Source organism: Ananas comosus, unplaced genomic scaffold, assembly GCF_001540865.1.
Source record: "Ananas comosus cultivar F153 unplaced genomic scaffold, ASM154086v1, whole genome shotgun sequence".
Taxonomy (NCBI): Eukaryota; Viridiplantae; Streptophyta; class Magnoliopsida; order Poales; family Bromeliaceae; genus Ananas; species Ananas comosus.
The window spans coordinates 56,200-82,418 of record NW_017893388.1 but is presented as its reverse complement, the minus strand read 5'-3'; the positions used below and the strand labels follow the sequence as shown (position 1 = coordinate 82,418).

General features: G+C 33.8%; 1 pseudogene; it reads left to right on the top strand.

The window, feature by feature from the left end:
• Positions 1 to 4,724: 4,724 nt before the first annotated feature.
• Positions 4,725 to 26,219, top strand: part of LOC109705872 — a 33,710-nt pseudogene continuing 12,215 nt past the window's right edge.

Genomic DNA, 26,219 nt, shown 5'->3' with positions numbered 1-26,219 from the left:
CCTCCGTTATTCCAAAATACCTCTACAGTTGCCACCCGTTAAGTTAACTTAGATTAAACGTAAACTAGTTATCTACCAGAGTTTAAAAAAATCAAAATGCCTCTTTTGCCCTTAATTTAAAGACAAATAAGAAATGTTGGTGATGGTAGAAGGAATTATTTGAAAAGACCAAAAATCAAAATACTTTTTGTAGCCCTAACTTAAGGGCAAATAAGAAAAATTGGTGATGGTAGAAAGGTATATTTGAAAGGGTAAAATAGTAATTTTATAGAGATCACAGCTATTGCTAACAGTTTATTAATAGAATTTAACTCTTGGAGTATATTGCTAATAGGTTGGAATGTAAAAAGAGTATTTTCAATATTAACCTGCTAAGAGGGGTAAATTAGAAAATCAGAAACTTTTCAGAGGTATATAAGCAATTGCCTCTTTATATTTTATATTTTAAGTTTTATATGTTGACTTGTCAAAGTTTAAAATTCTTTCAAATTTAAAAATTTAAAATTTAAAATTAGATTTTAAATTGAAATTTGAAATTTAAAATTTAAAATTTATATTTTATATTTTATATTTTAAATGGAAATGTTTTAATTTTTAAGTTTTACTTTTTATTTTTAAAATTAGAATATTAAAATTTTAAATTTTGTTTAGATTTAAATTTAAACTTTCAAAATTTAAATTTAAATAATTTAAAATTTAGTAAAAAATTTATTATTTGCAAATAATAAAATTTTTTTGCCAAAACAGTTTTACAAAATTACTTCAAAAAAATTGCTTTGCATCTAAACTCAGCCAACGCTCTACAGCTTATAACCAAAATTAATTTTTCAAACTAAAATTAATTATGCAAAAATTATTTCTCCGGCTGCTGAGCCAAACAGATCCTAAATAAACTTTGCGAGGTGCACCAATAAGAAAGGCAATATCCATCTCATGAGAGGGTGTAGAAGTGGTAATTAATGCTCAATACCATCTTATACAAAATATTGATCTAATTAATAAGATACAAATTAAGTAGAAATGGTCTTTAACACAAAGCGTTTGATTCCAACTAGCTAGACTGGTCAAAATATTCATCCCTAGCTACTAATAATGATGCATGGTGTACAAGTGCTTTTGCCTCCCTTTTCCCTTCTTTCCCTGCTAGTGCTAATATTCTTGACACAACCCTATCCCCTCACCCCACCCCACCAATGAAAAGCAATACCTTCTTATGGTATACAATCCACTGAGCTATGTCCCTCAAGCTGAATGACTTGAGAGACTTGGTGCTTAATTATGACTTCTCTCTCTTCTTCTCTTTTTTAAACCAAGTTAATATTTCTTGTGATGAGATAGATTGATGGAATGTGTTCATAGTAGGAAGTGACACCTCCACCAATCATGAGCCTTGTGGCTCTGCCCCCCTCTAGCTAGATGCCTCATCAAAGTTAGATTCCCTGTAGACAATCAAAAATCCCTGTAGATCATAAGAACTTCAAAGAAACCCTGGTGAGATTTCATGTCAAACTCATGACTCACAAAGTTGGTATGGTTTTTTTGGGCTTTAGGAGTGGCTCAGTGAGAGGGGTACCAAAGGATGGTTGTAAAATGCAAAGACTAATTTGAGTTGGAGTGAGTGAGAAGCAAAGGACTGGTCATCTCTGCTGGGTAACATCTGCAGCTTTGGCCATGCAATCAATATTAAAGGTAGAGCTCCATTTAGCAAACAAGGGGTTCATGCAATTGGGTATCTTTGTCTCCCAAATCTAAGGCTAGCTAGGGTTTGGTGGGATCCCTTTGTCCCACGTGGGTCTTTTTTGCACCTCTAAATCACAAGTTAACTCTAGCTAGCTACTGTGCGAGAGGTAAGGTGCGTGGTTCTTTGGAGTCTTAGTTTGTAACTTGAATCCAATGCTCCATTTGATTCAATCTCGCAAGCAAATTAATAAGTTGCTATCTACATAGTTTGTGAGTAGATGAGCATACATATATATACATATATATCTCCTCCTTTATAGAAAGCTCAAGTAGATTTTAGGTGCCCTTATTATATTCTGCAGAAAGAACTTATTTAGTACGACATGCGAAAAGAATTAATTTAGACAACTCAATTAATGTGTGTTCAAGAGAAATTGTTGTGAATTAGATAAATAAGCCACGCAAGATATATTTTTGTTACAAACTTGTTTGATTTTGCTGTAGAAAAACATATTATAATCTAGTGTTTCTCTCAACAGTGCTATTTAAATATTACTTTATTAAACAATATTGCACCCTACAATATTTAACGCCTAATATATAGGCTCTAATGCAAGGCCCAGCTAAACCAAATTAAGATCCACAAATTCAAGTTCAACTTGTGATCAATCATAAACAATAAGAATTCAATGCAGTGTTTCACTTCATTTGTGTCATGACTGTGAGGAGTAAGTGCTGTCCCTCCAAATTCATGCTACTTCACTTACCAAGTGTCCTTACTACTGGCTAGAACTTGAACTAGCTACAAATATACATGTAAATTAAACTCCATTTGGACTGAAGATATCTTATCAAAGGACCCTCATGATCTTTCCATGTTAAAGTGCTAGTCTATATCTAACCATCAAATATTAGCCTAAACCTAAAGGCCTGTTCGAACTTTTCCGGAAATTTGTTAGTTTGTATTGTTTGAGTAATGCTATACCCTTTTTTCTGCAAACGAATTTGAATTAGAGCTTCTGCTTTTATCGCCGATGTAGAAAGTATTACTTTGCTAAAACGTTTAGAAGAGAGATTATACTAAAACTAGCTCTTTCGACAAATTCTTTTCGCCAGAAAAGGTAGAAGCAACGCCAAGCTAGAGCTTTTGAAATCTCACTTAATGATGAATCTCTTGACTGTAGGACATATATGAGACAATATTTTATCTTGTTTGCAAACAACTACTGTTGCCGAAGAAGCTAGTGGGACCGTGTATACATACATGCTCTAGCTATATATATATATCCGATCGATCGGCATCAAACTAATGTTAGGGTCATATATATATCATTATCATTCATTCATATGTTTTAATTTTGTATAATGTTCCAATAAATATATGTACCTAGCTAGCTATCTCATGATCAAGTGCCCATTCCTCTCTCACGTGCAGAACCCTGAAGAGTTAAGGGTGATCGAGTTGGAAGATGCAGTTGACGAGAAGAGCAAAGTGGGGTATAAGGTGACAGCACCCAGGTTGCCGCATTTGCTAAGCTTTAGCCTCTTATGGTAAGGGACATTTGCAGGGAGGTACCGCGAATGGGATTTTCAGTTTCGGGGTCACAACTTGATGGGCACTCCTGTGTCCCCCATTACTCCTCCGTCAGATCGAGAGCTATATACACAACACTACTTATGAGTTTTATGTACATGAGAGAGAGAGAGAGAGAGAGAGAGAGAGAGAGAGAGAGAGAGAGAGAGAGAGAGTTATTATTGCATGGACCATGGTCTATGGAATGCGTGTTAAATTATATAATAATACAGTTGTTATTCTCCAAAAATTTTAGCCAGTAAAAAACGAATTCAGAACATCCTGCTATATTATCATGTTGAATTATGGGGAGCATTAAATATAAAAATATAAAAATATCATTGTTTACTAACTTGAACTCATGGAGTACAACAGTTGTTTCACAAAATTTAACTTGGTATTAGAGCATGAGGCTCTGAATTCTATCAAAAGATTTTTATGTCTCGTTAGGATCCTAGTCTTATTTAATTTTCTCCTATTTAATTTAAGTTCTCGTCTTGGACACACCGTTCTTTGATAACTTAATTTGTTTAGAAAATAACAGCTGTTTCATTTTTTTAATAATGCGGAGATGCAAGAAAAGTTGTTGTGCCATATATATATATGGTGTCAAAGCAAACTTTTAATTGATTTCAAATCCAACAAGGGTTTAATCGTAGTGATCAATATCCAATCATTGACAAGAAATCGACTTGTTGGGCTTGTGGTCAAAATCTGGCCTAATATGAGGGAGAAAAGAGAATATAAATGATTAAAAACGAATTATTCTTTAGTAGCTTAATATTTTTGAGAAAAATGATTGTTTCATAACCATAAATGGTTCACATATCAAAATTCATGATATTTCCAAACCTTTTACTTTGGCGTGCATTTGGTAGCTTGTTGCAAAACCCATGAGACTGAAAAACTTTGTTCTTCTTTTTCATGAGTGAGGAGAATATGAAAATTTTGATATTCAACTTTTTTATTAATTGTAGATCACAGTACACTAAGATCTCCAGGTTTTTTTGAGTTTCAGAAACCCTAATCTAGTGGTCTCAGTCCATGCAATAATTGAGACAGACACAGAGAGAGAGAGAGAGAGAGAGAGAGAGAGAGAGAGAGAGTTTATACATGTTATGATGATTGTACTGCTCAGGTGAGTGAGCACTAAGTACTTGACATCTTCTTTAGTTACAACTTCCAACGTATTTAGAAAGTTGGTCATCTAGTTGTTGGTCCCCTTAAAGGTTCAAGTGCTAGCACTGGTTCCTCTCAAGGTTTGAGTTCACAGTAGAGAAGCATATCCATGGATAGATTTGGTAGAAGCTCTAGAGCTAACAATGAGCTCTGGAGGTATAACCAAGTAGGAAGAGAAGGGGTAGACCCTCTTTATGGTGGCTTCTTAGGAGGTCTCTCATGGCCTCCAAGGTCATACACCTGTAGCTTTTGCAAGAGAGAATTTAGATCAGCTCAAGCCCTTGGAGGCCACATGAATGTGCACAGAAGAGATAGGGCTAGGTTGAGGCAATCTCCACCATGGGATACCTCAATTCCTAACCCTAACCCTAACCCTAGTCCTAACCTTCACCTTCATGATGGCAGTAAACCTAACATTCCAAACCTCAACCTTGCACCACCTCCTAATTCCACCACCAACATTGATGCCAAGTTCTGCCCAGCAACCTACACGTTTTCGTCCTTGCTCTCTCCGCTCTCGTTCCCGCGGGTGTCTTCTTCGGAACCTCGGTGCTCGAATCGCGACGAGCTGAGTCCCGTCGAAGTGGCGAAGGAATTATTCGGAGCAGGACGGTCGAAAGATCTCATGGTTGAGAAAAATGGTGGTGCAAAGGAAGAGGTTGTGGGATTGGACATGGAGGTCACAATGTGCAACGATTTGGAGGACGATGTGGATTTAGAGCTTAGACTTGGGTACACATAAAAAATTAATTTGCGATCTCCAGATCATGTACTCAATTATGTTCCTTTGTGTTTTTTTCCTTTTTTTTTCTTTTGCTTTGTTTTATTTTTCTTGTTTCGCAACTCTATGTTTGGAAAGGAATGATAGATATCCACTACTAATTATGTGCTTCATGTGAGGGGGTATATATTTTACCATTAACTTGAAATACCATGCATGTAGATTTATCTAAAAAATATCATTTCTAGAATATTCTTGTAAGATTCAAGAACAATTAATGATGATCGATCTATATATGGCTCCATCTATGGAGGAATTAAATGATGCTTGCTTCTCTCAATTGTTTTAATTGGTTTCATTTCCTAAAATTGGTCTATTAAGTTTGAATTATGACTTCATTTTTTCCACAATAAGTTTTAAATGTACTAGTAGATGTTTCTGTTTTCTGTAATTAATCATGATTCAAAATATCCTTGTAAAAGCTATATTGCACTGTATAGATCAATCGACTGAATTAGGTAGGTATAATTAATTATATTTATGTTACATCTTATTGTAGTCCATCAAAACTATGCACCTTAAGTAATTCATAACAACCTTAGATTATTCATGCATGCGAAGGATTGATTATTATGATATGCTTGTTGAGTACATTTTCTTAGTTGATGGGCCAAGAAAGTGTTGGCACTTCGAAGCAATGTGAAATAAGATTTAGCTTGGTTTCAGGTATAGTAGTAATATATAATTTCGAACTCAATCTAAAGATTGTTTTATATTATGTTGGAAGTTTAACAGCAAACCATAGCATTATTTAGCATACATATTGACTTAATTTGCAAACTTGACAAAGTTTGAGCTTCAATATATAAATTTACATTAGAGTTTACTTCCAAGATTGCTATCATAGAGAAATGTTCATTAGTAGTTTTGCTAATAAAACATAAATGCATAATACTAGATATCTAGGGAGATAAAAATCAACTATATATATCAACAATACTTTATTTTTGTCTATCTTTTGAGTGGAAAGGAAAAATAATTGTGAATATATAATACTTTAGCAATATATGGATATAATTGAGGGAGGACACATCAGGAGGACTCCACTTTATCTTGCACAAGAAATGTGATGAAAACAAGAACCATTTTTAAACTAACTTTAAGAATTATCAAGAATTATCTATCTAATTTTTTTGGGAACTTATTGTTTCTTTATCAATTTTCAGAATAATTCACTAGATTATTCTTGAATTACTATTTCAGTACTGGATAAGTTAATTAGTTTTCTTGCAATTTATTTCATCAACATTCATGTAGTAGCGAATAAAACTCGGGAAATGTCTATTGATATTTTGGTACTGAGGTTGTTGATATTTTGGACTCATTTTGTGAGGATTCTTGGAATCGTTACGAAAATGATATTCCTTGTGATTGAACCTAGCTACTATATTTAATTACTATACATGGAGATCAAAGAATGATATGATTAATAATGTTTGACTCTAAAAGTTCTATTGTAGGCATAATATACGGAAAAATGACAGTAAAATGATTATTTATTTTCTTTTCTCTCCTTAAACTGGCATAACAACTTTTAATTTTTCTTTTCCTTTCTAACATGTATACCCAATGCAATAGGAGAGATACTGTATATACTACTTTTAATTTCTCTTCTTTATTTTATGTTCTTTAGCCCCCTCAACTCTCAAGCATCCAAATAACTTGGAAATTAAGTTGATTTCACGATTAATATACATTATAGTTAGCTTGTTAGAGGAATCTGTATGCACAATAAAGCAAGCACAATAAACTAATTAAGAGGGATATTTCAGTAAATTAGTTTGGTGGATTAATCAACCAGCGCGTAGATTGTTCTTTACATTCTACCACATTATTATTGTTGCATGTGTCATATTTCCTTAATAAGCATGCATGTTTTGGACCTATCTAGCAATGTGAAACACATCAATTATCAAATCAACTTCGTAGTTTATGCCTAGATAAAACAAAGTTGTGAATACTTAAACGTATAATATCACTTTCGCTCGGACAGCTAGAGGGGCTACTAGAATTGATAAAGTTAAGTGTTGTTATTAAGCAAATATAGAACAGTAAAGCACAATTTTGGAAGTTTAAACTTTTCCAAAAAGTTGATTAATTAACATAGTATGTGGGCAAATAGTCCTAATTTTAAGTTTCACTGAGCCCAAATATGAGAGGAATAGTAAGTACAAAATATTAATGCATTGCTTAATTTCTAGTAGCCTATACTCTTGTACTGGACAATCAGGTGGCCTAAAGGTGATGTTTAAGGAGAGTGAATCTAATAGCATACAAAATATGTTTATCCTCCATTAATTATATGGAACAATCAAGTTACTACACTTAAATTTGTTGGATATGTACACCAGAATACTTTCTCTCATATTTACAGTAGCAATGTATGGCATACACTAGCAATGGATATAGCATTGTGCCTTTGAAATCATTTTCTATTGCCACACATTTAACTCTCTAGTTTTTAAAGAGAAGAGAGTTTTAGTTGATAAAAAATGGTCAAAAAGTAGTACTCTTAAACTCTCCCTCACATCCAAGGGGGATATCAAATAAATCATGTCGCGTGTATACTAACTAGAGATGTATGGTAGACACAACATACAAAAATATAATTTGTATCATTAACAGGTGGAGGAAATTAAATATTATATCTTTTCAAAGAGGAGGAACTTAGGATCAATTTTTGTATCACATTTTTGAAGAAATTAATGCATAGAAGATGATCTACAAATAGTCTTAACTATAATTTCATCATAACCCAATAGCATTGTAGCCAAGTAGACTATATTACTTACGTTGATCAGTGCCGGCCGGTCTATATATATATCGAAGAGACAATGGACAAAAAATTTGTATCATTAATAAAATTAAAGTGGAGGAAAATGAATTCATAAAGTATCGGAACTGAAGTGACTTATTACGACTAGCGCTGATACTGTATTACTAAACAAATCAATCTAATAAAAAATAACTTGAAAATAATCTTTAACACAAAGCTTAGTTATTAGAGCTGAATATAATGGCCACAGATCAACAACATTAAGGCCCTCACACAACATTTGTTCCATGTGGTAACATCACATGACCCCACTTAACTGCAGTCCTAGTATAGCAACTTCCTTGTCCCCTTGGCTACTTTGAAGTAAGCTTTTTATAAGTTGATGTAGATGATGCATTTCCCAATGCATGGGCTGGTGATCTTTTCCTTCAAGCCTTTAATGAATTAATGTCACGTAGTGCTCCCTCCCAATCCAATCCCATGCGGTGTGAGAGAGAGAGAGAGAGGGAGAGAGAGAGAGAGAGAGAGAGAGTTTGAGAGAGAGTTTGATTGAGTCAGGAGATGCATGATGGCTGTTTCTAAAGGAGGAGTGGAAGGGGGGATGGTGTCAGACCCGAGGAGAAAAGCAAAAGTGTTAAAAGAGTTTGAGATCATTGCGAACAAGAGAGAGGGTCAGAGTGTAGTTGAAATTAAGAAGAGTCACTCATATGTGTGTGTGTGTGTTTAAGTTGAGGATTATAAATGCAGGAGAACAATCTAAATTTTTATCTACTTACAAATGTTTTATCCAAATTTTTAAAATTTTGTAACTAATCATCTGAGTTCCTGTTCGATTAATGTAACATCACTAATATTACCCAAATGGTTAATTAATCAAATAGTTAAAAGATAGTAAATGATGCATGCGATGATGTGAACTTCCTGTGTTATCGAATAATTATTTACAGCGGTTTATATAAGTGAATACAATTATTAGAGCTTTTCAAGTTTTTCTAGCTTGCACTTCCCCAGAGTCGAATTCAAATTTAATGTGCTTTATCTAAAACTTCTTAATGAAGTGTGAATTGAATGGTGTTCTATCGAGAAATATTATCTCTTCGGTGTTTTTCTCTGCAATAGAAGGAAAGTTTCTAAATTGAAGCATACGACAGAATCTTATTTTAGTTTCTGTACATTATACGGAAAAGTATTAGAGTAAATTTTCAATTTATTAAAAGATTTTTTTTTAATAAAAATCTTTTAAGCCTTACTAGATATGACTGCACCAAAAATTTTGTCACTAAAATTCCACAAACAACCTTCAACTTACAGCAGAAGTAAACATCTGAGTCCATTAAGCAGTGGAGATGATTCAGAAACTATACCAGACACAAGAATTTGAGATGAATCGAAAAGTTTGTATAGTTAAAAATGGGATCGATCTAGCCACGCCTACAAGTTGGAGCAATGCTAACTATACACCTGTAACAAAAGTGTACATCCTACACCTCAGGCTCTGAAAAGTCCAGATTTACTTACTTATCTTATCAATTTTCTTTTAAATTGCTGAAAATTTAAAAAGAGTGCTTAAATTATACGAATGATAGGATGTAAGATATTTACCTCTACAATTGGCATTTTTTTAAAAAATATTCTCTTATGTACTCTGTGTTGTATCATGGATTCCATTAGGGATTGATACAACCCGAGCCACGCTAGCCCGGCCCAATCTTAGTTGAAATCCAATAGAATAAGAAATAAGCTCTATGGGCTTTGTCCTACTAGGGCCGAACTTTGTTAGTTAATCCGCGAATTATTCGCGAATCATTCCGCGAATTATTGAAAATCCTGAATTAAACGGTCCGTTTATAAATTTTTTTCCAAAGAAACCGAAATTATTCACGAATTTTTGGGCAAAGCCGAATTAATTCGCGAATAATTTCGCGAATTATTCCCAAATTATTAAAAACCTGAATAAAAAATTTATATGTTTAAATATAGATTATTTTATATTTTATACCGATCCGTTTTTTAAGCCGAACTTTTTCAACGAATTTAAAAATTAGAAAACGAATTTTATGCATAATATATCCGTACCGAATTTTTGCCAAATCCGAATTAACTAACTATGGGGCCGAATACAACAATAAAAACGTAATAAAACTACACCATGTCCTAGCTTTAACAATTAATCCTTTGTTTGTGATGGATCATTGCATTCATTTTCAAGAGAATACCTAATTATAAGCCTAATCCATTTTGTCCGAACGAAACTAATGCACTTTTTAGAGTCCATTTGTTTGTCGGTTTCAAATTGAAAATAACTTTTCATTGACGTGATCGATGTTCTTTCACTGCTATTTATTTGATGGAAAGTCATTACCTTTCGGAACTGAAATCCTCCTAACCTTTCTGCTTGTCTCACCGAAAATTTCGACATTACCATACTAGAGTGTGAGGAAAAGTTAATTTTTTTATTCTTTTTTTTTCGCCTCTTTTTGCAATTGACTCACTACCAGGCAAATTAAAGTCAAGAATGTCACTGTAGAAAAATTGAGTCATGGTCGAACATAGTTTAAAGCGAACGAAATAACAGAAATGAGTATTTATAGCCGAAAATCACTTTATTCCTGTCCACTTTTGATGAAAACAATTAACATGCCAATTTAAAGTAGGCCTCATTATGGTGAGAGAATGGCTTATTATTCAACTAAAACTGCGATTGCAAAAATCCTATTCTTGTTATATATTTCTAGACATCTCATAAAAACTTTTCATAAAAATAGTAAAAGAAAACTTATGTTTTAATATCTAGTGATTCTATCGAATTGGGAAGCCTACAAAACACTTGATCCAATTCGGATTCATATATATACCACAAAAATGAAAGAGAGAAAAAAAAAAAAAACTTTTTTAAAAGAATAAAAGTAAACACAAACTGATGATCAGAACTGTTAGGAGGACGGAGACCTTTGTCCTCCTAAGTTGTTTTAGATGATAGAAATATCGAATCAATTATCGGAATCGTTAAAGTTGATCCAGAATATTTAAAGTGTCTAAAAACTAAATTTCATGAATTTTAAAAATTATTTATATAGTAATAAAAAAATCACAAAATCGACAGTTTTCGTTTGCTTCTAGTATAACCCCAACCGCTTCTTTCCGCAGCAAAATCAAGGGCAACATATCCAATGCTATTGAAAAAAATAATAATAATAATTCAGAATCTTCTTCCTTTGTGAATTATTATACTGAGGTCCCGTTTGGTATCGTTGTCTCTTTTTTTACTGTTTATAACACTAATAATACATAATTTTATATACTACCGAAAGAATTTTTCTCTTATTATCATAATTGATTAGTTTGCAATACATCTTTTAAGTGATAGATGACAAATTTATTTTTAAAAAAAATTAGAAGCTAAAAAAAAATTGTTTCTAATTTTTAAACTTTTTATTGTTAAATAAACATTTTATATGAGTAGTATTGGAATTAATCCATTATCTGCTCCTATATTTTTTATGTAAAAATTTTATTTAAGAAAATAAAAGGGTAAAATACAGAAAACTTCTTGTAAATACCTACTTTTTCACTTTTCCTCTTTAACTTTCAAAAATTTACATTTTGCCCTCTTAAAATTTCAAATATATTTTCAAAGGGTACGGCATTAATAAAGAGGGCAAAATAACCAAATTATCCTTATTTCTTTTATAAAAAAATAATTTTTTAATATATTTATGTTATTTTGAAGGTATTTTCGGCATAAATAATAAGAAACAGACATAATAGTGATGGAACCCTAACGGAGGGGAGCTATATACAACAACTTGAAATGTTGAGGGGTGACAAAGTGAAAAAAAATTATTCATAAGAAATTTTCTATAATTAATCCAAATAAAAAATAAGTATGATAAAAAGAGGCCTAAAACAAAGATAAAAAGAGGCCTAATTTTCTAACAGAGTAGTATCACGGCCACCCTCATGATTTTTAAGATTAAAATTATAATTTTTCGAATATAGTAAAAATGATTCAGCATGCTATATCTAAAATATAAATTTTTAAAAATTAAAATAAATATGGGATAATTGTCTATATACTCCTCATGCGTCTGAAAATATCCGATCTACCCTTTTTTTTTCCTTTCTAAAATGCCTCTCATATGTTCCACCGTTATTTCAAAATACCCCCGCAATTATCCTCTGTTAGTTTAACTCGAGTTAAACATGGGTTAAATGTATACCAGAGTTAAAACCTAATTAAAATACCTATTTCGTCCTTACCTTATTAAACTATTTCTTAAATTATCCTCTCTTTCTCTCCCAACTTATCCTCTCTCTCCCCCAACTTGGGTCCCTACCGCCCGCCGCCGCGAGCGCCAGCAGCTCACCACCACCGCCAACCTCGGCACCGGCTCCTCCGCCTCCACCTTCGTCCCCAAGAAGCCTCGCCTCATTCGCACAAAAAAAAGGCCCGCGAGTCGCCGCTCTCATCGTCCTCCTCCTCCGCCGCCGCCTTTGCCGGCGCCGGGAGCAAGAGGGCCGCAACGATTCGTGCAGATCTCGTTGTCCTCCTCCTCCTCCTTCTCGTCACATTCGACATCGCTGTGAGTGGGTCGACATCGTCTCCCTCACCACCGGTAGCATCATCGTGCCTTCCACCTCGACACCATCGCCGTGGACGCCTTCTTCGTTGCTGAGAAACCCGTTCTTCGTCTCTACCTCTGTTGGGAACAGCACCTCCGATCACCAATATCGCCTCATGGGTCGCCACCCTCAAGGTTTGGAGTGGCGACGGTGGTCAAGGTGGGTGCTGTCAGTGCCGGAGGAAGGGGACGAGGAGGGGTGCTGTACGAGGGTCAATTAGGAGAGTTTATTGGGAGAGTTAATTGAGAGAGTTAATTATGGTGGAAGAGTTAATTGGAAGAGTTAATTAGGGTGGAAGAGTTAATTGGGAGAGTTAATTAGGGTGGAATAGTTAATATCTGAGATTAATTGGAATAAATTAGTCCTTTGATCTGCACAAATCTAAGTTTATTAATATTTTTAAATACATAACTCTTATATATTATTAATATATATTTATTATAATTTTAATTTTAAATATATTTAATCTATATATAAAAATTATAATAATAATATATATAGTATATTAATTATTATATATTTATTATATAGCCGAATTTTTTATCCCGAATTTTTAATTGGTGAACGTATAATACCTGTATAAATCACGTATCCGAATAATTGCCGAATCCGTTTTTTAGCCGTATTTTTCTACGAATTTAAAAATTAAAAGACGAATTTTATCCGAATTTTATCCGTACCGAATTTTTGCCGAATCCGAATTAACTAACTATGCCTCTAGCCACCAAGATTGGTTTAGCTGCGATCGATCTCATCCGTTCATCTGGCTGTGCTTAATTAATTAATTAATATTTGAAGAGTAAATAAGAAAAGTATTTGTTATATGAAGGTACGGTACAAGGGTATATTGGAATGGGCAAAATGATAATTTTTCAGAGATAACAGCAGCTCACTGACGGAACTTAACTCCAGGAGTATATTAGAAAAACTTGGAATATAAGAAGGATATTTTCAATATTAGCCTCCTAAGAGGGGTAAATAAGAAAGCCGGAAACTTTTCAGGAATATATAGACAATTGCCCCTTTATATTATATATACTACTAGAGAGAGAGAGAGAGAGAGAGAGAGAGAGAGCTAGGTTGGTATACCATCGGTAGCACGGAGGCCTCTGTGCTACCAAGTTGTTTTCAATGATGCGGCTTCCAAATCGACGATCGGCTCCATTAAACTTGATCTATACTATTGAAAGCATTTGGAAACTAAATTTCATAATTTTCCGGGATCATTTGACTAGTGATCAAAAGGTCTCAAATTGACAATTTCAATGATAAATGTGATGCGTTTGTGAATTTAACGGTGTAAAACAATCCAAATCTGATGAAATTTTTATTAAAAATTATTTTCACTATTTAGAGTAAGATCAGTACCTCTGATCTTAAATTTAAGTCTTTTATCATCATTTTTTATGAGATTTTTATTTTCAGCCATTCATTTTTAGACTACTTGTTTGATAGGTAAATGATGCTGAAAAATTATAAAATTTAGTTTTCAAATACTTTTAATAGTGTAGATCAAGTCTAACGGAGCAGATCGTCGATTTGGAAGCCGCATCATTGAAAACAACTTGGCAGCACGGAGGCCTCCGTGCTGCCAATAGTATACTAGCCTAGCTCTATAAATAAATAAATAAATATATATATATATATAGAAGAGATGAGAGAGAGTGCGTCTACTATACTTTCGAAAGTACGGGGACCTCCGTGCTTGTAAGTTGTTTTCGATGATAAGACATCCGATTCGACGATCGGCTCCGTTGGGTATAATCTACCCTATTGGAACTATCTAGAAACCAAATTTTATAATTTTTTGACATCATTTACTAAGCGATCAAAAGGTCTCAAAAATGACTATTTTAATGGCCGATGCGGCACGTTTTTAAGTTCAACGGTGTAGAAGTATGCAAATTACATGAAAATTTAATAGAAAATTCTACTTAACGTCAATAGCAAGATCAATACTTCCGATTTGAAATTTGAGTCATTTATCATTGTTTTTTATGAGATTTTTATTTTCAGCCGTTCATTTTGAGGCTACTCGTTCACTAGGCAAACGAAGTCAAAAAATTATGAAATTTGGTTTCTAGATAGTTCCAATAGTGTAGATCATGTCTAACGGAACCGATCGCCGAATCGGACGTTCCATCATCGAAAACAACTTACAAGTACGGAGGCCCCCGTACTTTCGAAAGCATAGGAGCCTAGCTATATATATATATGGTCCGGCTGGGATACTATCGATAGCAAACCGGCACTTTTGCCACCCATTTGTTTTTTATGATGGAGCTTCCAAATCGACGATCGGCATCGTTGAACATGATCTATACCACTTGAAGTGTTTAGAAATCAAATTTTAAATCTTTTTTACATCATTTGCCTAATGATCAAAGGGTTTCAAAATTTATAGTTTTAATGGTCGATATGAGGCGTTTTTTCGTTTAACGGCGTAAAGATATCCAAATCAATTAAATTTTTGTTAGAAAATTCTTAAAACTATTTAAAATAAGATCTATACTCTTGATCTTGATTACAAGACTCCTAGCATCATTTTTTAAAGAATATTCAATTTCAGCCGTTCATTTTTGTGTCCACTCGATGGATTAGAGAACAATATCGAAAATGTATGAAATTTGATTTCTAAATACTTCAAATAGTATAGATCATGTTCAATGGTGTCGATCATCAATTTGGAGGCTCTATCATCGAAAACAAATGGGTGGCAAAAGTGCCGGTTTGCTACCAATAGTATTCTAGCTCAACTATATATATATATATATAGAGCTGAGCTGGATATATATACATATACATATACATATGTATATGCATATATGTACATATACATATGTATATATATATATAGAGTAGGGCTTCTTATGAGTATAGGGCCCTTCGTACTCATAAGTTGTTTTCGATGATAGAGCTTTGGAATCGACGATTCACTCCGTTAAATATGATTTAAAGTATTTGAAACTTCTAGAAAATAAATTTTGTAATTTTTCGAAATCATAATAACGTCCATCAAGCGGGCATAAACTGAACGGTCAAAATCGAACGACGTCCTAAAAATGGATGATCGGATCTTTCAATTTAAGATCGGAGTTATTGATCTTTATCTAGATAGTGAATACAATTTTCTATTAAAAATTCAACCTATTCCAATTCTTTTACACCGCTAAACTAGTAAGCATCCCATACCGGCCGTTAAAAGTTGTCAATTTTGTGAACTTTTGATCATAAGGTAAATGATATCGAAAAATTATAAAATTTGATTTCTAAAAGTTTTAAATATTTTGGATAATGTTTAACGGTATGGATTGTCGATTCGGAAGCTCTATCATTGAAAACGACTTAAGTACGAGGGCGATCGTACTCATAAGAGTATAGTAGTCGGACTCTAATAAATATATATTATTATATATATATAAAGAGAGAGAGAGAGAGAGAGAGAGAGAGGTAGGGCTACTATACTCTTATGAGTATAAAGCCCTTTGTACTCATAAGTTGTTTTCGATGTTGGGATTTTCAAATCGACGATCCATACCGTTAAGCATGATCTAGAGTATTTGAAACTTCTAGAAAATAAATTTTGTAATTTTTCGAAATCATTATAAAGTCCATCTAGCGGGTATAAAATTAACGGTCAAAATTGAACAACATCTTAAAAATGAATGATCGGATCCTTCAATTTAAGATCAGAGTTATTGATCTTTATTTAGGTAGTGAATAGAATTTTCTATCAAAAATTCAACCTATTCCGATTCTTTTACACCGTTAAACTAGCAAATATCTCATACCGACCGTTAAAAATTGTCAATTTTGTGAGCTTTTGATCGTAAGGTAATTGATATCGAAAAATTATAAAATTAGATTTCTAGAAGTTTTAAATACTCTAGATAATGTTTAACAGTGCGGATCATCGATTCGGAAGCTCCATCATTGAAAACAACTTATGAGTACGAGAGCGATCGTACTCATAAGAGTATATACCGTAGTCGACTCTGTATCAAGGTTTTAAATTGTCTCGGCAAGCGGGGTGCGTGCCTTTATGTGCCTGCACGGTACGGCACACGGCACAGCTTGCGTGCCGACACTTGTCAGCTCTTGCGTGGGCCGAGATAGATACACATGACCTCTACGCACAGGCACGCATTGCGTGCCGACACTGATTTTTGGCAACGCATTGCGTGCCGATAGATAGCACATGCCTCCTACTCGCTAACGCAGGGGTGCTGCATGCACACCGAGTGGGTGAGACCCCGTACCCGTGCCCGGCCGCCCTCTTGGGGACGGTATCGGCACAGGGCGCACCCTTCATCCTTGCTCTAAATATATATATATATATATTTATATATATAGTCCAGCTGGATACTATCGATAGCACCAAGGATTTGGTGCTATCTAGTTTTCTACCGTTAGATTTAATTCTGTGATTATTTTTACCCGTTAGATTATATTATTCAACCCGCCACTCACTCAACCCTAGGGGGCCCACATCATCCTAACCACACCTTTTTCAATCCAAGGGCTAAAATACTAATAGCACCAATAGCTTGATGCTATTAATAGTATTCTAACCTAGTTTTATATATATATATATATAGAAAGAGAGAAAGAGAGAGAGAGAGAGAGAGAGAGAGTCCAGCTACTATACTCTTATGAGTACGATCGCCCTCGTACTTAAGTTGTTTTCGATGATAGAACTTCCGAATCGACGATCCATACCGTTAAACGTTATTTAGAGCATTTAAAACTTCTAGAAATCAAATTTTATAATTTTTTGACATCATTTACCTTACGATCGAAATTTCGCAAAATTGACAACTTTTAACGGCCGGTATGGGACACTTGCTAGTTTAACGGTGTAAAAGAATCAGAATCGGTTGAATTTTTGATAGAAAATTCTATTCACTACCTAGGTAAAGATTAATAACTCCAATTTTAAATTGTAGGATCCGATCATCCATTTTTAGGATGTTGTTCGATTTTGACCGTTCATTTTATGCCTGCTTGATGGACTTTATTATGATTTCGAAAAATTACAAAATTTATTTTCTAGAAGTTTCAAATACTCTAGATCACATTTAATGGAGTGGATCGTCAATTCAAAATCTCCAACATCGAAAACAACTTATGAGTATGAAGGACTCTATACTCATAAGAAGCCCTACTCTATATAGGCTGGAACTACTATACTCATATGAGTATAGAGCTCTTTGTACTCATAAATTTTCGACCGTTCAGATGAAAAAATGTGGTTAGGATGAAAGTAGTTACGGTTAGGTTGATAGTAGGCCCTCTAAGGTTGAGTGGGTGGTTGGTTGAATAGTATAATGCTAGATGTTGTAAATGATCCGAGGATATGAATCTTAACAGTAAAAACTTACAAGACACCCAAAATGCTTGTGCTTTTACAAGGCACCTATAGCTGGACTCTCACATATATATATATAGAGTAGACTTGTGTGCTTATTCAGGAGTACGAACGGCCCAGATAATGGAACTTCCAAATCGAACAATTAATCCGTTAGACTTGATCTAGCGTATTTGAAGTACCTAGAAAATAAATTTTATGATTTTTCGATATCATTTCCCTAGTGAATGAAGGGGCTCAAAATCAACGGCTGCAAATAAAAATCATACAAAATGTAATAATATGACATTAAAATTTTAAATTAAAGATATTGATCTTGTTTTATATAGTATAAAGAATTTTCTATCAAAATTTCACGTGATTTGGATATTTCTATACCGTTAAACTTGCAAACGGCTCACTACGGCCATTGAAATTTATTGATTTTGAACCTATTTGATCACTAGGCAAATGATATCGAAAAATAATAAAATTTATTTTCTAGGTACTCCAAATACTCTAGATCAAGTTTAATGAAGCCGATCGACGATTCGAAAGTAGCAACATCGAAAACAAGCTGGAAGCACGGAAGGCTCCGTGCTTCCGATAGCATAGTAGCCTCACTCTATATATATATATAGAGTGCGGCTCTATATATATATATAGAGTGCGGCTAGGATGCTTATGGAAGCACGAAGGGCTTCGTGCTTCCACTTTGTTTTCGATGTTCGGACTTTCGAATCGACGATCAGCTTCGTTAGACTTGATCTAGAGTATTTGAAGTATCTAGAAAATAAATTTTGCGATTTTTCGATATCATTTCCCTAGTGATCGAAGTGGCTCAAAATCAACGGCTGAAAATAAAAATCTTACAAAATATGATGATATGACATTAAAATTTTAGATCAAAGTTATTGATCTTGTTTTATATGGTATAAAGAATTTTCTATCAAAATTTTATATAATTTGGATATTTTTACACCGTTAAACTTATAAAGGAATAATATCAATTCATTTTAACAGGTGTAGAAGTATCAAATTAGATAAAATTTTGATAGAAAGTTTCTTGTAGCTATTTACTGGGCAAGTCCAATATCTCTGATCGAAAATTTTAGTGCTAAATAATGATATAGCACTAAAATTTTCGATCAAAGACTATATTGACTAGCAATCAAATAGGTAAACAAAAATTTCTATCAAAAACATTTCATCTGATTTGAATACTTCTGACATTGTTAAACTTTAAACGATATATATTAACCATTAAAAATATTGATTTGAATCTTTCGATCGCTAGTAAATAATATCGAAAAATCGCAAAATTTATTTTCTAGATACTTAAAATATTCTAGATCAAGTCTAACGGAGCTGATTGTCGATTTGAAAGTCCCAACATCGAAAACAACTTGGAAGCACGGAGCGCTCCGTGCTTCCAAAAGCATACCAGACGCACTCTATATATATATATATGTGTGTGTGTGTGTGTGTGTGTGTGTGTGTTATGTGTATGTGTATGTGTATGTGTATAGAATTAGGCTACTATACTATCTATAGTATCGGAGCTCCGGTACTATAGTCTTGTTTTCGATCTTAGGGTGCTCAAATTAACGATCCACACCGTTAAATATGATCTAGGGTTTATGAAGTTCTTAGGAATAAAATTTTAGTTTTTTTCGACATCGTTTACTTAGTAAATAAATTATGTCAAAATGGACGGTGGAAATTGAATAATCTTTAAAATTTGAGTATAGGACTTTTAAATTCAAGATCAAGAATGTTAACCTTAATCTAGATAGTTTAAAGTATTTTCTATCAAAATTTGAAGAAATTTAGATTTTTCTACACCGTTAAACTCCAAACTCGCCATAGTAGCTTTTGAAAATTGACAATTTTGAAATGGTTTGATCATAAAGTAAACTATGTCAAAAAAATATAAAATTTTATTTTTAAAAATTTTAAATATCCTAGATCAGTTGTAACGGTGTGGATCGTTGATTTGAACACTCTAAGATCGAAAACGAGACTATAGTACCGGAGCCTAGGATACTAGCTCTATATATATATATATATATATAATATTTATATATAATTGATACGTAGATCTATGGTGAATGTGGCATTGACAGATCTAGACAAGTTGCGTTTGCTGGCCGATTAGGACTTTGCTTTTACCTCATGAATAATGAGACTATATATGGCGACTGTCTGAATGCAAATGTGATGGAAAAACCCACAAATAATAAGGTGCAAGATGACAAAAGTGTTTTCCTTGTGCAGCAGAGTTCCTTTAGGGCCTGTCTGGATACATGAACGTCTTGTTCAATCCATCTCCTTTAGTTATTGAAGGAGGAGCATGCATCAATTGGTAGTCAAGTATGAGTAGATGTCTACAACGACATACTATATTTGCCATCCAACTCATTATCTTGGAATTAGATAAATCATCCCATAGATTGACTCCCTGCACCTTGCAAGGGACCAAAGGCAAACCTCTAGATTTAAATCACAAGAGAAAATCCTCATATTGGGAGAACTTGCTTCGACATCCAAACAGGCCATTCTCCTTTATTATCTTCTATGGTGTAAGAAAAGCTAGAGTTTTGAAGGTTCTATTTGCAGAAGCACTTTAGCTGAATTTTCTTGTATTGGACTATGTATTTGTTTGGTATGAGCATGAAAATGACCCTTCCATTTGGCAGTGGGGTATTCACCCAGCTCATGTTGCTTCTTTTCCTTTTACTTTCATTTTTGGTCAACTTTCTTGTGCAGCCAGAAACTTCCTGCAAAGCTATTCTTAATTGTGGAATCAGTAGGATGATTGCAACATTCACATAAGGGACCAATATTATATTACTTGCTGTTCTATTGTGTTCTCCATATTGTATGTAACTAACTGAGTTATTAGCTCTCCATAAAAGCTACCCCAGCTTCTCTTTAGTTTTGTTGCTTTACTTCGTAAAGACTTGTCACTTCCAAATTATACTATTTAGCGGTTTGGTTCAAGGTAAGGATTTAAGTATCATGGCACGGGGTCGTGCCGGAAACTTGCTGGCACGGTACGGTATGGCGCGTGCTGGGTCGTGCCGATGCGTGCCGGTCACAAAAAATGTATATGTGCCGACACATAATGGCGTGAAATATTTATTTTCTTTAGCAACAGATTATGTCAATTATTTATTATATATTTTTGTCAAATCTTTTGAACTTTATTAAGAAAATTACTTACTAATTTAAAGAATAGAGAGTATTGAGTTGTGCCACCGGCACGGGGAATGTATCTTGCCGATATTTTGCTGGCAAAATACGGCATTGTGGATACGGCTTGTGCCGATGGGCACTTAAATCCTTGGTTCAAGGTTTGTAATATTCCGAAAATGTTGTATATTTTATATTTGCAATGGCAAGTTTTTTACTAAATTATCAAGCCACTTGTGTTGTGAGATTGTTAAGAACTAGTATATTCTTATTAATGGACCACTAATGATTTTCATCAAGCATGGAAATGAGAATACCTCTTAACTCATGATAATCTAGTATTCCTACCGCCTAGGAATCTATAATAATTCCCTTGCTTACACTAACACCTTTTACAACTACCCAACTTGAGTTGAATGGTAATGATTTGAATATTTTCAATAGAAAATATTGGGGATTACCGGAATATTGCAAACTGTGGACCAAACGTCAAGTAAATGGTAATATTCAACTTTACTCACTTAAATCTTGTAAATGGGCTTCAGCTATATGAATTCTCAAAAGAAATTTAGTAGGATCTGCCATATGAATTCTTTTTCTTCATACAATTCTAGTTTAACCTATCCCTTCTCTTAACTTTATTGTGGGTAAATGAAAAGTATTATGGACTTCAACTTATTTCATTATTATAAATAGTTCCGACATCCAAATAATCAAAGTTAAAAATGTAGCGGTGAATATTCATTATTTTGCTTACATAATGAGGTAACCACTAGTAGATATTTGTAATTTCTTTGGTATATTCTCTATTAAGTGAGATGCACGTTTTCACGTCTCCAGATATGAGAAGTATCACGTTTGTTTTGGAGGAGATGAGGAAACAAGAAAAAGCAACTACAGTGATATGGTAAGAATACTTTTTATCTTCTTTGTGGTGAAAAATTCTTTAAACAACTATTTTATTAGTTGTATTGTATAATCATATTGTAAGCTCATTTCTACAGTGCATACTGTGAGGATTTAGTGAGCTTTAAGGAAATAGTAAATGGTGTCAAGTTGAGGTGCTGGGCTAATATTTTGATAAGATAATTTATGTGGAAGAAATAATAAAAGCATGTTGAGGGGGCATAAGAATCAATTCTAGTTGAAGATTTGGACAATAGAAGATCTAGATGTTTTGATTTTGATTTGTTTATGATTGCTTATTATTTGACATATGGAAGAAGAGTAATAGACGATGAATGATATATAATAAGTGGAAAAGTAAAGAAGGAAAATATCACGTATGATTCACAAAAAGGCTAATGCAGTTGTATGGCAAGATATTAAATAAAAGGAGATGAAGGAGATGAGTCATAAGGTAAAGTTTTAAAGGAAGTAACATATCCAAAGCAGAATCCTTACCTGGTATAACTAATACAAAGAAAATAAATTTTTAGTTCTTTATATTATCTTTTTGAGCTTCTTGAGTGACCCTATGAGTTTTCTCCTGAATAAATAAGAAAATGGATAACTTTCTGAGTGGTTAAACCCATACAGTCCATTTGAAGATTCCCTCAAACTCATCAATGCAAAACAATGGATGTTGTAGTTTAGTCATTTAACTTGGACCATCTTATGTTACTTGCTTTATGGGTGCTCCCAATAAATAAAAATTATATCATGTGGAGTTCGCGATAGTGGAGGAATAGGATCGAAAAAAAGAGGGATTTTAGTTGTAAGATATCTAATGAAACCGTAGTTGGAATTGAGATCTCATTCAAAGGGAGAGAGCAAATATCTATAGTTTCTTTTTTTATCCTCTATGGATGATCCAATCCGCAAGAACCATGGTTGGGAATTGTTTGATCGTCTTATTTTGAGGAGGAAGCGGAACATAATCAACTTGAATTCAGGATAGCTATTCGAAATCTTAGGGAAAGACTTGATTTGTTATCTCATGCCTGCTTTTTGTGAAAAAAGACCAATTGAAGGGAACGGTATCTTCAAACAACAAGGAGCTGAGGCAACTATTCAATCAAATGACATTGAGCATAGTGAAAGTTTTTGGCAGACGTGATGGATAAACTATTTCTTGAGTTGTCCAAGCACGCGAAAGAAAACTAAACTCTTAAATTCCTGCTAGATTTTGAGTATTGTATCTAAAATATTTGTTCAACAATTGTTTATGGCCTTACATACAAAAAATTGTTGGGTTGACCATGTCTTGTTGGGTCTTGCGACTCTAACCCTGTTATTTGTCTTGGTGAAGTCAACTCTCCCATTCCAAGTTTGCCTTCACCTTTGTATTTGTTTTTCCTACTAGTTTATCCTGTTGATCATGGTTCCTTTGATCTAAGGGCTCACGTTTATTTCTCTTTTAAGTTGAGGGATGAAGTAGTTTCCTTTAGAACAGGCAGGATAGCAATGTAGAGAATAGTGAAGTGGGAGAAGACAGGAAATTCTTGAGCTTTCGCTTACGCTTAGGGTAAATTTGGTTCAAAATAGGAATCAAAATTGGAATAGGAATGGGAAGGGACTGCATTCGAAAATGGAATGATGAAAACATCTAATTTGTTAGGTTCATAGGAGGAAACGGAATTGGAATTATGTTCAAATTGAAATTCAAAAATTTTAATTTTACTTAAAATTAAACTTTACTATCTAAATTTGTAATCAAAATTTGAGTTCAAATTTGAACTCACAAATTGAACTTAAAATTTGAACTTACAATTCAAAGTTTGAAGTCAAAATTTAAATTTAGAATTATATTCAAAAATCAAACTTATAATAGAATTTAAATTTGAACTTAATAAATTAAAAATCAAATTCTGAATACATATTTCAAATTTAAAATTATTATTTATTCTAAATTAAATATAGATTACATTTGAATTTAAATAATTGTTAGTAAAAATAAAACGTCTTTTTTCTCAATCCCTTTCAGTATCAAAGTTGATTCCCCCCTCCATAGTGGGAGTCATTTTGAAGGGAATCAATTCCCCCAGAAATGGAAATCAGAATGTTAATCCTTCAAACTAAACACCAACAATAGGAATAGGTCATTTCGATTCCCATTCCAAGCCTCAAATCCTTCAAACCAAGGTTTTAAGTGCCTGTCGGCACGGGCCGTATCCACCGTGCCGTACCGTGCCAACAAGATACCGGCACGATACAAGACCCCGTGTCGATGGCACAGCTCAAAACCCTTTATTCTTTAAATTAGTAAGTAATTTTCTCAATAAAAAGATGTGATAAAAAGACATAATAAATAGTTAGAATATTTTGTTGCTAAAGAAAATAAATATTTTATACTATTATGTGTGGGCACACAAGAATTTTTTTGACTGGCACGCATCGGCACGGCTCGGCACGTACTGTGCTGTACCGTGCCGGCAAGTTTATTGCACGACCCCGTGCCACGGCACTTAAATCCTTGCTTCAAACCAAACATGCCCTTAGGTCTATCAAGATGGAGGTGAGATCTTCCTTGGGGCCTGATTTGCACGATTTGGATAATGGTGGAAATTGGTGATATTTTCTCTACTACAAGAACTTTGAATATCCACTTGAACTCATCGAAGCAAACTAGGAATGTTCTTGTTTAGTCATCATACTTGGACTATCTTATTGTTTGATCTACAATATTTCTAATCTTTGTATAGTCATATTTTCTTTTCTATTGGGTGTTTTTGGTGGATTTGATAGATAAACCATTTCATGTATGCCCCCAAACATATTAAAGAAAAGAAAAGTTCTTAAAATTATGCTAGGTTTTGGCAACTGTATTTAAATTGTTTATTCAATTTGATTCTGTCCATCAAAAATTGTTTATGGCTTTACATATAAAAAACTATTGGGTAGTTGTACCAAGATACGGTCGCACCCTTGATGGTTTTACGCCGTGCCGTCCTTTTTTGAGTTAATAAGAAGATACCAGTTCTCTCCTTGAGAGGTACTGTGTCCAGTTACAGCAGAGGAAGTTCTCCTTCCTCCGTTCGAGCTCCCTGCCTTAGATTTTAGATGGTTGGATCCTCCACAAAATTAATTGTCTAGAGGCTCTCCTAAAGTTGCGTAGCTATGCCTTGGTTGGTTTAGCCATGTTATTTGTCTTGAAGCCAAATCTCCCATTACCAAGTTTGCACTTGCCTATGCTTGCCCTTAAATCAAAGGAATACTGTTGATCACGGTTCCTTTGATTTAAGGGTTTATACTTCTTGCTTTTTAGGTTGAGGGCTGAAAATAACAGAGAGTAATAGAAAAGCGAGAGAAAGGGAGGAAATCTTTGAGCTCTTGCTTGCTGTTTGGAGGTGAGAGATATCTTCCTTGTCAGGAGTGATTTACATGGTTTAGATGAAGCTAGATGTTGGTATAAGGTTATGGTTTTAAATTTTGCCTTTTGGAGGTGAGAGATATCTTCCAAGGTTTGATTTGCACAATAATTGTCGGAACAGAATTTATTGTGAAGCTGTCCATTCGAAGGTTGACTTTCGTATAGAGTTCAGAATAATCAGATTTTCTTTTAAAACCTTTGCTTTTAGCTGTTTGTGAATTAACATATGGGCAGAGAGAGAGAGAGAGAGAGAGAGAGAGAGAGATAGAGAGAGAGAGAGAGAGAGCCCCGTAGGCATTCAAGCTTAATTAGAAAATAAGAGATGACTATTTGATGATTAGTTTGTAGACAATTTTTTCCTGAAATATTGAATGTTAATTTTCTTATCCTACTTCTCAGATGGTGCAGTAGAAAAGGAAACTTAGATTTGGAGTTGAACCGAAAAACATGTACTATGTACACATTATACTATAAGAAAGTGAAGGAAGATTTGGTGGATGGATTTAGAATACCTGAGTGAATGTATCTAGACAAACTTTAAATAAAAGTCGATCGTTCTTTATGCTTTTCGAAGTTTTGGAAAAAGTCGACAAGTTTTTGAAATCTAGTAATCTGATGGAATCATGAAATATAAATTTAGAATCTGGTCCTTCTGTAGTGTCAACCTATTCCCTCTGTTTTATTAAATTCGAACAATAGAAATTCTTAATATTTTGATACCACAGATTCTGTAGTTTAAATTCCTGTGATGTC